Raw genomic sequence first — 15701 nt, 5'->3', positions numbered from 1 at the left:
TCGTAATTGTCTTCATTATAAAATGGTAGTGGTCCCTGGAGTCGTGCGTACAGTTGGCTTTGGTTTCTAGGGTTTTCTCTTCCTCATCTGAGAGAGATCTGACGCGCACTGCACGTACCCTCAAAGACCCTGCTGCGATCTTCCCGTGCACCAGATCAGATGGATTCAGGTACGCTTCCGCTTTAGTTTAAGGTTTTGTTTAATTCAATGATTTAGCATGAGCATGATCCTGTTGTTTAGGGCATATCGTTTGTGTATGCATCAAGGAGAGAAATCCCAACATCTACCACCGAGGTCTCCTGTACCCTCCGGCAATGTACATGGGAGGTGTCGGCAGCTGCTACAGCCCCACCGATCAACCTCCTCCGCGTCTTCATCACTCAGCTCCATCACTGCCTCCCTCTTCTGTCGCTTTTTCTTCTTCTTTGTCAACCATTGCCTCTCTCTCTCCATGTCGCTTTTTCTTCTTCTTTGTCAACCATTACCTCTCTCTCTCCATGTGGTTCATGAGAATCCTGATGCCACGACAAGAATTGGTGCCCTTTTTGTTTCATGCTCTCCTACACACTTGAAGCGGAGAGAGACCGTTCCTATTATCTTACTAATAGCTGAAACCTAGAGCTTTGTTGTGAAAGAAAGGGTTTTATGCACGTGTTATATTTATAAGGACATGTCTCATTTGTTATTTGTGAGTGAAAGCAGCCATTGTGCTGTCTTGTGTGCACACATAAGCCACTGATCAAGCCATCGACATGGTATCAAAGCATGTAGCATTTTCGTTGAGGTTGTTGGGGCTTTGATCCTAAGTTTCAGAGAGCTTCTTGTGTTTTTCTGTCGAGAAGTCGAGCAGACACACCAACTCAGAAACTTTGTCGGAATCCATGACTGGCACTGTCAGCTCCTATGTCGGAAAGTATCGAGCATAGGCTCGTTAGAATCATCTACATCTAAAGTTTCTCCCTGCCAAATTTCAAATTTTTTGGAGCAGTTGTTGAGGAGATACAGATTTTTGAACAACTGTCTATCGCTGCAAGTTTTCCTGTGATTCTGTCTAGGCATGGCTTTCTCTTTCACGTGTTCCTCTTTGGGGTAGATTCAAGGGTTGAGCAAGAAGGTGTTGGATTCGGGCTGGTGTCTACTATTTTTGGACCAAGTTTTAGATTTTTTGGATGATTCTGCGAAAAATGGTGGATTTTACAAGTACCCAGGTTTCTGAAGCTTCCTGCAAACCTGAAGAACAACCAGAAGACAAGAAGAAATCTTCACGCGATTTCTCTCCAGGTACTCATTCGGAGCTGAAACTAGGGGCATCCACTCCTCCCCCCGTCAGTGAGTTCCTGTCCAATTTTTAAATTTTTTCGAGTTGGAGGTGATTTTTAAAAATTCGACGAGTGTTTTCTGGTCCTGGACGATGCCTGAGCATACCTGATCTCCTTATTCTCATCTTCACGAGCATCATGGCTTAAACAGGTAACAATCGAGTCATTGAGAAGATTGTTGTTCAACAGCAACCCAATCCTGCTATTGAAATCACATCAGTGTTTCTCAATGGGATAAATTATCTTGCATGGTCAAAATCAGCAACATTACTTTTTAGTGGAAAATCAAAACTTGAATAAGTTACTGGTGACCTCCCAAATCCAAACGAGAATAGCTCCTTCTACAAGGAGTGGAAGTGGTGTGTCTTCTTAAGGTATTCTTCTTAAGGTATTCTTCATCAAAAAAAGGATATTGGTGCTTTGATTTAAAAATCAACCAAGTGTTGATCTCACGAGATATTTGTTTTGATGAGCAGGAACAATTCTTTAAGGCCATTGAGCAAAAGGGGGAGTCATTAAACCATAATATTACACATACAATGGAGGACTACAAAGGGTTTGACGTGTTTATTGCTTCACCTCAACTACAAGCAGACCTTAATGAGGTGACGGATGAAGGTGATGCTGATGATGGTGTTTCTAACGAGGATGAATCTATCCAAAATTCAATTCTAGAGACTACAATGGGAAGATCTCAAATGGACACATACCCTTCAAGGTATTTGCAAGATTATGTTACTTATTCTACTGAAACATTTTCAATTAATCATTATCTATGCTATGATCGGGTATCATCCAAACACGTTGCATACTTGAGTAATATATCTGAAGTTGTTAATCCAAATTCCTATCTAAATGTTCTTCACAAAAATAACACTTGGGAACTGGTTTTAAATGCCAAATGATAAGAAGGTGATTGACTGTAGGTAGATTTTTAAAACTAAGTATCATAGTGATGGTACCATAGAGCTACACAAAGCTCGGCTTGTAGCAAAAGGCTACATTCAAACTCATGGATTGGACTATGATGAAACATTTGCTCCCGTTGTTAAAATGAACACTGCCAGAATTATTTTATCCATTGCTTGCAATCTCAATTGGAAACTATTTCAGTTATATGTGAAAAATGCATTTCTACAAGGTGATTTGAACGAGGAAGTATATATACAATTACCTCCAGGGTACCCTAAAAAAGGAAAACCAAACTTAGTGTGCAAACTCAAAAAGTCTATATATGGTCTTAAACAATCTCCTCGTGCATGACATCAAAAACTAAGCACTGTTTTAGAATACAGAGGATTCAAACATAGTCTTGCAGACAACTCAGTATTTATTAAAAGTGCTGAAGAGACAATAATGATAATTCTTGTTTATGTTGATGATATTATTGTAACAGGAAATGATCATGACCAGAATTCTGCCACCAACCAATTCCTTCACCAAACTTTTGAAATAAAAGATTTGGAAAAGTTGAAATATTTTCTTGGGATAGAAATATCTAAATCAAAGAAAGACATATTTATATCTCTCAGAAAATATACCCTTGATCTTCTCAAGGAGATAGGAAAACTTGGAGCTAAATCTGCCTTGACACCTATTGAACTCTACATAAAATTGGATGTGAAAGATGATCAAGCTCTGGGAAATGTTTCTAGATATCAACGATTGGTTGGAAGACTGATTTATCTCATGGTAACATGACCTGATATTTCATTTGTCGTTAGTCCGGTCAGTTAGTTTATGCATTCCCCTAAGAATATACATATGAAAGCTATTGATAGAATTTTGAAATAGTTGAAAGACTCTCCAGGTCAAAGATTATGGCACAAGGCAAATGGAAACATTGATATTAGAGGATTCACAGATGCTGATTGGCTGGCAGCATAGATAGAAAACCCACATCAGGATATGATGTTTTTGTTGGAGGAAATTTAGTGACATGGAAAAGTAAAAAACAACATACAATGTCACGATCCAGTGCAGAAGCAGAGTATAGGCGATGACTACTACAACGAGTGAACTTGTTGGGGTTAAATCTCTCATTTGTGAAATGAGATTCAAAGTTGAAAAATCAGTTCCCATACATTTGACAATCAAGCGGCGACACACATTGCAGGTATTTCATGAGTGCACTAAACACATAGAAATTGACTGCCTTTATGTGCATGAACAGGTTCAGCAAAAGATGATTACAACTCCATATACTAGAAGCAATGATCAGCTTGCTGATGGATTAATTAAAGGCTTGGATATGAAACGGCTTGAGGAGCTAAAATTCAAGTGGGGCTTCTATAATCTCTACGCTCCACTTGAGGGAGAGTGTTGAAGAAAGGGTTTTATGCACGTCCCTTTCTTGAACAGTTATATTTATAAGGACGTGTCTCATTTTTTGTTTTTTGTTCTTTTTTTTTATGTTGGCAGTTATTTTTAAATAGTTATCATCTCCTTCCTTTGGCCAGTTATCTTATGATGAATGTGTGTGAAGTTTTTTGTTCTCTCACTTGTAAAAGAACTCATTGTTATTAGTGTATGAAAGCAGCCAATATGTTGTCTTGTGTATGGACGTTGCCCACTGATCAGGACGAACCACGTTAAAAAATGTGTGGTTGCTCTATCATTCTTTCTCTCTTATTTCAACATTTCTGATGGCTCTTTCTACTAGCAACACCATGGGGGTGGGCAATACCCACAAAAGAAAATGAAACAAAGAGCAGTATTTGGAGTGGGGGCATGAACGTGAGTTGTAGGAAGACGAAGACCGGTTTGAGCAAAAAACAAAGGCTCAGTGCAAAGAAAACCACTGAAACAAAGGGACTATGATGTTGATACGGATTCTCGTTTGGGGAAGACTCATGTTGTCACTCCTCTGACACCATTAAGTCAGCAGGCAAGGTATTATTGTGATGTTTACGAATGCATAGTATAGGGTTCTTCTGCAAATTTCTTGGAGCACATCAATGGTGGTTTGAAGGTGGAGGTTATGATCCCTTAGCTTGTAGCTTTCTATTCTTGTTCACTCGTGAAGAAAGTTTTGGTTTGAGGTTGTGACATTCACCCTTCTAGCTATTTGTAAAGTTGAAAGTGACTTGGGCATCAAGTTATCAAATATTGTGCTCAGCAACTTGATGATGCTGCCGGTGATGCTTCCAGATTAGCTGTCAAAAGTTTGGCACCATTGGTGAAGAAGGTCAGTGAAGACAGGGTTCTGGAAATGGTAGATAAGTTGTGTAGTAGAATACTGCATTGGATAGATCAGCATCGCGATGTTGCAAGTGTTGCACTGAAAACAATTATTGCTGAAGTCGGCAACATGAGTGTTGCTCAACGTGTTATTGTGACACGGTCTCCTCAACTAGTAAAAGGAATTACAAGCCCTGGAATTACACGGTTCACCACATAATGGCTGGTTGCTCCCAATCGATGTGCCAGTTCTGGTGCCTCAGGACACCTTACAAGGTAAACAAGCCCCTTTGTCTTTCCGGTTAGTGTTGTGGCTTGTTCCATTATTGCAGGGACTATCGGCTTCAGCAAGGTTACGAAGCGGTCTTCCTATGGATATCACTTATGTACAATGATCCTCCGATATGGGCTAGCCAAGTGGTCCTTCTTTCAATTTTCATGACAGCTAATCTCTCATATTCCCTCGGCCTAGGTATATTGCCATGCTCGTTGGCAACCATTGTATCTCTAGAGGTAGAGTCACTTATCCTCTTCCATCATTTTGTCATTGATCTTTAATTTAAAGAGCATGTCTAATTGTGCTTGCCATTCAATTGCAGATTTATATGTGTAACGTAATTTAACGTTTGATTCCAGATGGATGCCCAGGCAACTTAGGAAGGAAGATGCCATATTTGTGTACGATGAAATGTGATGTGTTTGCATATTTTACCCCAATGGCCCTTCCCATGAATCTGTGAATTAAATGATTTAATAAAGAGGAGAATGGTGCATGGCCAACGATGAATGGCCAATGCAAATCCAAAATATTTGTATTCAAATCGGGTGTATGATTTGACTTGTGATGGGAATATGCATGACTGATTTGCAAAATTCGAAATTGCATAAATTCCAAAATTTTACCTAACTTTGAAAGGCTATATCTTTCTAACCAAAAATCGTACTGATGATCCCTAAAAGGCATGCGTTTCTCATACTTATCTAGTTTCTTCTTCCCAAAATTTATCAAATTTTAAGTTTCCTTGGTCCGACATTTGGTCATTTTCTCAAAATCTTTTTTCTACAACTTCTAAACACAGAAACTAGATTTTGAAATTTGGTCGAACTTGCGAACTTCATAACTTTTGATTGGGGAACCCAATTCGCATTATGTATAAGCCAAAAATTAGATATATGACTCATAGTTCATTCTATCAAACTTTAGCCAATTCTAAGTTGATGTGATCAGTCAATTAGATTATTTACTCGGAAATATTTTCTACAACTTTTCCATTTTTTTTTTTTGTCAACTTCATGATGTTTCCTTCTTCTATGTTTGTTTGGTTTTTTTTTTTAAATCAAACCTTGTGCATACTCGTTTATGCAGAATCTATGGACCAATTGTTAAGAAAAATTAAGTTGCTTTAATACCCTTTTCATCATTTCAAATATTGTCAGAACATCCTTAAAGCAATTTAGTTTATGCTATTTTTTATTTTTTGTATTTGTACCCTAAGTTTCTAATGCCATAGCTTTTTATTTCATGCATGTTTTCCAATCTGTAAATTCTTAGTGATTCTCTGTTACACAGAGAATATACTGACTATTTTTCAGGTCAATCCAAACTGATTTGTTATGGTTTTAGTTGAACCAAATGTACATCTTTAACTTGGTTTTAGATTGTTTTCCATAATTTCTAATTTCTTTCAGATTCAAAAAAATTTCAAAACTATCACTTGGAGTTGATTGTCTCTCGTGACACTCTAACATGGTTAACATAGGTTTTGAAGGCATCAAAGTCACCCAGTGAATCATGTTGTCATATTTTTTTGATAGCCAAATTTTGTGTTTCAGCTTGATACCCTAATTTCAATCTGATTTTAGCATCTAATTTTAATTTCTCTCATGTTTTATACATTGTTATGGTCTTGTAACGTGTCCTAACTCTACTATAAATTGTCTAGGCTTGCAAATCTTAATTTAACATGTTAGTTTACATTATTGTTATTATGCATATTGTGTTTGGTTTTAATATTATAATGCAACATTTGATTTCAAATTTTAATTCAAATTCACTATGAAATCCAAGCTTGCTCATCACATACTCGTGACAATAGCTTTTGTGCATGTATTCTTGATCTAGTATAGCCCCAGCATGGATTCAATTTTCAAAATCATGCATATTATATTTAAATATGTTATATTTTGTAATGTTTGGTGTCATTCATAGTTTGCTTGCACATAACATCATGCCTCAATTGTAAACCCTGCACATTGAATTAAGTCAATGAGAGAATCATGTTGGGTTGATCAACCACATAAATGGGATAATAATCCTTGCATGCAATTGGTCCAAACTGACTTTCATGTGCATACAATTTTTAAAAGCATAGTCTTGAAATGAACATCATTACAAATTGAACCTGTTTTCTAACCTATTTTCTGAAGTACTAGGTTCGAACATGATTGAGGTCTACACCTCAGATTCACCCTACCTAGACCATGTAAGGCCCACTCAATGCCTTGACCCAGATTAGATATTCAGCCTACTATAGTGAACCTAATCCTAACCCATGTTGGAGCTAGGCCTCATCCTAGTTAGGTTTATCTAAGTCAACCTTTTTGAACCCAGATAGGTCGTGTAAACTTAGAATGGATCATGACCTCATGAATTGGATTTTAGACCTTCTAAACATATCTTCGATGTTGATTAGTAACTCTCACATTGGGAACTTTGGACCCAAATTTTGATGAATTTGTATCATGATTTTGAATCTTATACAACATTAGATTCTAATTTAGATTTTGGACATTATATCTATAAATTTGGATGTCTAATATGGTATTTTGGATCATAAATTCATAGATTATAGGATTAGATCCTATTTTGAATTTTGGACTTCATATTTTTGTGTCAATTGGACCAAGAACTCAGATCACACAAGTTTAAATTTCAAAATTGAACTTAGATCTCAACCAGTTGACCTCTTAGATCTAAAACTCCAATTTCGAATAATCAAATTTAGATCTTTGAATTAGATCATAAAGTAAAAGGAGTTTTCTTTAATCAAAACTTGAACTCAAATTTGGATATCAATATTTCATATTTCACATCATAGATGTCTTTAGGTCCATGGGACAAAACCTTTGAAACTGGATCTTAAGTATGCCTGAACCTAGTTTGCATGGATAATATTAGATGTTCAAATATTGCAAGGATCAATGATGATACGGATCATGAACTACATACCTGGGTTCCAAATATATTTTCCTTTAGTAAGCATTTCAATTTATGATGATTCATTTATATTTTCAAAAATCTCATTTTTTTCAAAAGTAGGACATGCTCAGATCTAGATGACAATCATAAGTTACAATCTGAAATATGTAACCTAGTCTTTGATATGATTACCACTAGTAAAAACATGATGAACGGTCATATGTTGTACCGATAGGTCAGGTTGTATTTCCTGCAATTTCTCGCAAGAGATAAGGAAGCAAGTTTGTTTTTGAAGTTTTATCATATGAATAGTCATATGCAAGATTGCAAAATTTTAGATGTAAACACTCTCTGTTAGGACCTAACCCCAGTATAGGCGACAGCCCAGTCCTAGAGTCGATCCTACACCCAAGATCCTCGTAGAGGGTCCACACGGGTCTAAAGACGCCTAAAGATTGAACCAACACAACTCAAAGAGGAAACTAAGGCTAGACTCAGACCAAACACACTCCTTGTAGCCGGATCTTAGGCTCTAAGCCACCGAAAAACTACAGGAATACTGGACAAATGCGGAAGCGATTCAAAACTATGCAAGGAAAATAGCAAATCTAACTAGTCTAAATGAAGTACCTCCCCAAGGCTTGCTCGGGGTTCATTTGATGAATCTTCTGGAATTCTTTGATGATCTGCTGTAGGTGCTGTTGAGGATGAATTCCAGACGTCAGGTTGCAGCTGAGAAAATCGAGACACTAAGGTGGAAGGTGCTGCAACGCCAAGTAAGACGCCAAGTTGGAGAAGATTGCTGGTAAAGTCTTTGATGTCTTCTCTTCAACTCGGTTGCTGCTGCTGGTTTTGACGGAGCTGATACAAATGCTGCTGCTCCGGGTGTGGCAGCAGACTCTAGATATAGCTGAGAGAGAGCCTCTTAGCTCAGCCCACCTGGCTGAGTGCCGTGGTAGCACACGGGATCCGGTTGCTTGGTGATAGCAACCTCAATTCGCTTGGGCGAGTGGATGAAATGCCCAAGGATGCACACCAAATGCTGTAGTCGTGGCTGGGGATGGGTGGATTCAGCTTGGTCTTAGCTGAGGAATTACCTAACTACAGTCAATAGAGGAAAGCTCGGCCGTAGAGCTTGGTAATGATCCTAAGTGTGGCTGGCTTAGGGCCGGTTAGGAGCGATAGGGGCTTGGACGGCTTCGGCTACGGTGTAAGGGAAGATGATCTAAGGGTGTGAGGTCTGGAATGAGGTGGCTTAAGACAAGGGAATGTGGGATGATGATTAGGAACTGGTGGTTAGGTTCAAGGATGATTGAACGAGTGGCTTGGGTTTAAATGAGAGAGCTAATGAGGAACTAAGGAGGGTTAGGGATCACGTGAGTGAGTTTGACGTGGGATCAAAAGGTGGACTCCCACACTTGAACCTAGGATAATCCTCTAGATCTAAGGCTGAAAATTCAAAGGTGGTAAGTGGGATGTGATGTGGCTGGGATCTAGGGATGGTTAATGATTGAATCACCTAAACTAAAGAGCAAATCCCTCCAAATGTGGGCACTAGTGGCGCCGGCTCCTCCAATGTAGTCACATGTGGCGAGGTGGCGCCTTGTGGAATGATGATTCCAAATGTGGGGATTCTCTTTCAAATCACGTGCAAATCAAGGGTCAGATCTTCTCCTAAGGATCTGGATGAAGGGCTAGGAGAGACTTAGATGGGTAAGGATGAAGCTCGTACCACTTTTTGAAGCTAGAATGTAGGAGTTTCCCCTTAATTCTCGCCTAGAAAATCTCCTCTTCATGCGATATCCCCTTGGAGTAACTTTGGATGGAATTACCCTTGACAAGGATGATCCCACTTCGTGGCAAGTAAGGGCACTTTGGTCCTTGGGTGATGATGACCAGAATCCCCAAAATGTGGCCGGAATTATGGCAGAGGTCGCTGGAAAACCAGAAGTTCCCGGGGCTTGGAGCTTGCAATCGCCTAGGCCGTTCCACGCGAAACCACCAGCGTTCTTCTTCTTTTCTCACGCTGATTTTTCAAATATGTTTCCTTGTTGGCTTTGATGGTATTTCACCGTGGAACGTGTTGATGGAATATTGATTTTCTAGTGAAAACTCCAGCAAGTTCTGTGTTTCTCTTTGAAGAAGCTTGGCCCTTACTAGACCAAATTTGAACTTTCTTTCAACGTTGGCAAGCGCGTCTCCTTTGAAATCCTTCTAAGACTTGTAAAACCTGGTTTAGAAGTGACTTCCTCGCAAAGAAGATGATGGAATCTTGGCTGTGACTCAAGAGTTCCAACCCCTCCCTCGAGGGATCCAAAACTAAACTAAGCCAACACGTTACTTAAACAATTCCAAAACGGGAACGAACTAACCTTTCTTTCTTGATTCACGATGGGTTGCTGCGCTACTAGAGATGAAACCGCAGCCTCCTTTGTGCGTCTAGAGCCTCTAACTCCTCTGATATGGCAGAGGAATTGCACCCAAGGCATGCAGATCCGAGGTGAAGTCGAAGTGTTGAAAATCCCCCTAGGGCCGTGGCTCGCCTAGAGGAATTGCCGCTCCTTCTTCTTCAATGTTGGAGATAAATGTGACTAAGAGGGGATGACGAGAGAGATGATGGAAGAAGAAGAGAGGAGAGGGAGACAAGAGGGGGAAGAGGGGCCAGCACGCTGGTCTTAGGAGAGTGGAGGGGAGAAGAAAGACAAGGGAGAGAGGGATTGACGTGAAGAGAGGAGAAACGTGAGGAGAAAGAGAAGCAAAAATCAAATGATCTAAAATTCCCAAAATTGCATGCGTTTACACATGAATCAAAACCTTATATACATGAGTACATAAATCTGGTTCCCTTGCATGGAACCAGCCCAAATCCAAATCCAGAATATGCTAAAGCAAAACGGATCCAAGGCACAACCCGCCTTGGTAAGTTTGAATCCAAAACTGAATTGGCGCAAACTCAAATAAAGCAAATCAAGAAGTGAAAAACGGCTAAGTCCTAGCTAGACGCCCCTTGAGTCTTGTGAGCTCAAGGTGGGGACCTCGTCCGGGTTGCCGCCCAAACTTCGGACACATCCCTTAACCTCATTGAGCTGAGCTCAATTCAGCCAAGAGACCTCCCTAGACTCGTCCTAGACCGACTCTAGAGACTTGGGTTTCGACACGACTCAAGAATGGACCATGGCCTATACCGGAGAAGTCCTATGGATCTAGTATCCTAACTCGCGGATTCCTCCAATTGCTGGTCTTCACCTAGTTCATTCATGTCCTAGAGCCGTTGCATATCCTCCCGCACCTCCCACTGCATTTGCTCTAGGCTCGAAGTTTAATTCCACTGAGCCGTAATCTCTCACTGTGGCCGTGCCTTTGGCCTTGGTTAGGCCTACTCAGACTAAGGCTCGTATCACTCTCCCACACTCTCAAGATTAAGAAGAAAAAACATAACCAAATACGTAAAAACAAATAATTTACACAGCTTATAATAAAAATTGTGCTTGTAATATCAAAGCACAAATTATACATGGTTAGGTGATGTGTACATCCACAAGCAAACAAAAAGCACAATTTTTATTATTATTCAAGACAAATGCAGTTAAAAGCCCCAGTTCCAAATAGGGGCAAAATCCCTAGAGTCGATAATAAAGTGTAAAAGAAGTTGTAAAGGCTGAGAAAATACCTTTGAATAAGTATAATACTTGTTTATCTCTTAAGGAAGTAGACAAGCACATTCTTAATGTTTTAATACCAAGTGCAGAGCTTTCACCAGCAAAAGAAAACCAAGAAACCCTCTTCTCTTCTTCTTCTTCAACAAAAGAAAAATTCTTTTTTACATCAAACGGAAGTCTATTTTGTCTCTCACTTTCCCTGGTAATTCACATATTTTAGATTATTTCATGAAACCTCAAATGTATAAATTTCTTTTTCAAGTGGCATTCAAGTTAGACATAGCAAGACTCCACCTTGATTTGAACACCTTAAAGATTCTAAATAAAATGCCAATGTTGCTCTGCCTTCACTAACATAGCAATAAAATGACTCATCACAACAAGCAAAATTATTAATCTTGGCAATTGGAGATAGCTTGGTTAACACATCAACTTAATTATCGATAGTACCAATTTTATCTCGTGAAAAACATCTCAAATAAAATAGTACTTGATACCAATATGTTTTTTCATCTTGTGGTGTCATTGAATTTTTTAAGTAAGGCTCTGTTTGATGTCACAAAATTTTTTTTAGTAGAGATTTTTTTAAGGAAAAAAATGCAAGGAAAGTGTACAGTAAGAAAAACTTACTTTTTCCAAAGCCAGGCCATGTTTGATGGCCTAGAAATTGCTTTTGAGAAAAAAACTTCGGTGTTTGCTGGACACGAAAAATTGTTTGTGGATAAAATTATTTGACCGATTCTCCGTTTTCACACCTGCCATCAGTTTCCCCGTTGTTTAAAATCATCCTTCCAATCTCCAATCGAACTTCTTTATCTCCCAGCCGAAATCTGCAGCAAAAGTCACTCACAGAGGCCCACCTTTGAGGCAATGCCATATGCCTTTAAGAGTAGCTCTAAGTCTCTTGGCCCTGCCTTTATTATTTGTTATTAAACCTATCCTCTGCTGGTCATTTGTGGAACTGCTAACACACCAATGAAGAACCTTATATTCTGCAAAATCTTGAGCATTTTCACCTCTAAATCACTTTATTCAATTCCAAGATTCTAAGCTGTTGGAAAAGCAAGCATATAATAGAATCGATTTAACTCATTTTACAACTACCACATAAGCTGTGACAAATCCCGTCTCCTCTGCTCCAACGTCCACACATTTCAACGCTGTTTCAAGCCAGATGCCAACCTTTTTCTTGTCTGCATCATTCCAATTCATGGTCATAAAGGACTGCCTGCACCATTGCCATACAATAGATTGCATACACGTAACATTAATTGCTTCTTCATCGCCATGAGCTATCATACTTCTTATCCACCACACCTCCAAATTGCTATGTGAAACATTATGAGTCATCATTTGTTTTTAGCCAGTTTTGCTTCAATTTAACCTTCCTCCAAATTTGATCTCAGCTTGAATGTTTTGCCAGGGGACCCTTCTCATGCCAAAACGATTAACAACCATATACCATACCTTAGATACTACAGTGCAAGCAATGACAACATGATGGCTACTCTCTACTTGTTTGTTACATATATAGCATTGGCTAGCTGCTTGAATTCCCCAGCTTTGGAAATGATCCTGCGTAACCAGCCTGTCCCAGCTAAATTTTAGAATATGTTGGAGGCCTCAACAACAATGTTTACAACAAAATTTCATGTTATCATACAATTAACAGAATTTTACAAATTGCAATCACAGAATCCATTTCGAATTGTGATTCATCAACTAAAATGAACAACGATGACAATAGAAAATTTTACACTTCAGAGTGAAATGATGACAAGTACAGAACACATAAAGAAAATATGACAATAACATTATTGTTGCCACTCACAGCTAGCATGAAGAAGCCATTATTCTATCAAGGTAATCACAACATAAAGAAGCATGGGAAAAGAAAAGGACAAGCACAGAAAAATTTTGAAAAAGATTTCATGATGACTACCACATTTTCCTAAAACAAATTCATATCGCTAATCAATCTGAAACAAAAGAGCAGCTCCACCAATTAAAGCCTTTCTCTCGAACTGTGCAGGATGTAAGAAACAAAAGGAAACTTGTAGCGTAGTAGATAAGGAATGGAGAGAACAAACCAGATCAAGAAGCGACAGGAGAGATATTAAGCCTAGCAAGCGAAAGGACAACCTACGGATGGTTAGGGTTTTACCTTGCGCCAAGCAATATTGGGAACCTTTGATTTGATGAACAGGTAGCCTTCTTGGATGTACTTGCACAAAACAAAAAATGGATGATGATGGGAGGGCAAGTTACCAAGGTAAGCATGAAAAATGGACAGAAGATGATGGCTGCTCCATGGCATGCGGCCGACATAAAGAGAGGAAGGGAGAGAAGGCACGTGCGGCCGACATACAGAGGGAGAGGGAGAGACAAAATAGAGATGACTCGAGAGAGGGATGGCGAAGAATAGTTTGGTGTCTTACCTGTGATGAAGAGGAACAATCGCCCTGCCGAGGCCCGCCTTGCTGTTCTGAGCAAGAGAAACGAAGGAGAACAATGAGAAAGCCTTAACAGGCAAAAAAATCGAGGAAAAAAGTCAACCCCCCGAGGTCTGACTTTTTTCCAAGGTAAAGTTACCCTCGGCTCCCTGTTTTTGATGTTGTTATGGAAAACTTTACCAAAATGGCAATTCCAACCGGTGCACAGTAAAATCCATGTGCATCAAATAGGACCTGACCTAAATGACACTTTGATTATTACAATAAATAATAAGTTTTTCTTGGACCAAAAGAAGTTCACACAACATGCCCTCTATACTAAAATCTTGTGTATCTACCTTAGTGATTATAATATACTCAACCTATATAGCAGATAATGCAATAGTAAATTGTAAAATAGCTTTTGACTGGTAGAAAAATATCCAAGAGAGAAAACATAGTCAATAAGTGACATTCTAGCAAGGTTACCGACATAGTTTAAAAATATATCCAATCAAGCCATCAATTCTCTTGGCAAACTCTAAATGGAGTATGTAAAATGTCCTTCAGATACATGATATCCAATTTATTATTTGTCAATAACCTTTGCCAAGATGTAACATGTATATGCTAACATACCAACCTACATGTGAGATATCAACTCTAATGTGAACCATCACACATATAATACTACCAATTGCACAAGAATATGGTACGTACGACATGCATTATTTCTTTTTCTATTTGAGGAGACAAATGAGCTGAGCAGATAATTCAAAATGTAAAGTAAGATGGATATTTTCAGGTTTGCCATTTTTCATATAAAAACTTTCAATGATCTTTTCCATATATTTTCATTGAGACTGATATAATTCTTTTTCCTTTTGATCCCTATGAATTTCCATATGAAGAATCTTCTTAGTATGACCCAGTTCCTTCATCTCAAACTTATTTGTTAATTGCACTTTTCAACATATTATCAATATAGGGCAATAAATAGATATAAGAAATTTTTTGAATCCTTCTATAATAGGTACAATTATCATATTCTCTTCTGCAATAGCTAAACTTTGGCAAAGAAATATCAAACTTTTTATGTCTGTCTAGAAGACCGCTTCAAGTCATTTAATGATTTCTTTTACAAAATAAAGTTGGTCACTTTTTCACTCAATGAGAAAACCCATAGGTTGAAGCCTACATATAAGCATTGCTAGTTTACCATGTAAAAAACTGTTTCAACATCAAATTTTTTTAAATATTGTATATGACAACCAAAGCAAGTAAAGCATTTACAGAATTAGGTTTCAATAATAGAGAAATATCATTAAAATCAATTCCTTTACCCTGACGTATCCCTTTGGAATTAAATGTGTTATATACCTTGCATTTACTAATCTTGAAGTACTTTCCTTCTTATTGAAGACCCACTTGCAACCAATGATATTTTCATCTTTTCAAAGGTTTTACAAGTTCTCATGTTTAAATCTTGTGTAGAGATTCAAATTTATCGTAAATGATGACCAACCACTTATGAAAATCAGCACAATTCAATACTTTTGAATATAATGAGGGTTCCCCATTAACAATTAATTCTATAAATGATAAAGTATAAACAACTATATGAACATATGTGTACCTTTATAATGTCTAATATCGCTCTTCTATTTGCATATAGCAGCGTTGTATTCCTCTATTTGCTCATATGTTGAGAGTTTTCATCTATTTGATCACGACTGAAAAGTAACACACTGAAGGTTTTTGTGAAGAACTTGATGACTGCCCAAGAGTTGGAAAACCAATTTCAAAATTTATATATATATATTTTAATTTGGCTGTATTTTTTACCTCTGTCTACATTACACTTAGTGTAGCATTCATTTTTTAGATGTAATAAGGGTGATTCATAAAAAAG

At 38.2% G+C, this 15701-nt stretch overlaps 1 long non-coding RNA gene across 1 annotated transcript; it reads right to left on the bottom strand.

Moving 5' to 3' along the window:
• Positions 1-12359: 12359 nt before the first annotated feature.
• Positions 12360-13861, bottom strand: LOC126410648 (uncharacterized). Its single transcript, XR_007575103.1, has 2 exons — positions 13522-13861; positions 12360-12945 (listed from the first exon to the last, which is right to left on the bottom strand). It is a non-coding gene; the product is annotated as an uncharacterized LOC126410648 (long non-coding RNA).
• Between the last annotated feature and the right edge of the window lie 1840 nt (positions 13862-15701).

This window comes from Nymphaea colorata, chromosome 12 (assembly GCF_008831285.2).
Source record: "Nymphaea colorata isolate Beijing-Zhang1983 chromosome 12, ASM883128v2, whole genome shotgun sequence".
Lineage (NCBI taxonomy): Eukaryota > Viridiplantae > Streptophyta > Magnoliopsida > Nymphaeales > Nymphaeaceae > Nymphaea > Nymphaea colorata.
Note: the sequence above shows the minus strand (reverse complement) of the source record. Positions and strands in the feature narration are given on the sequence as shown.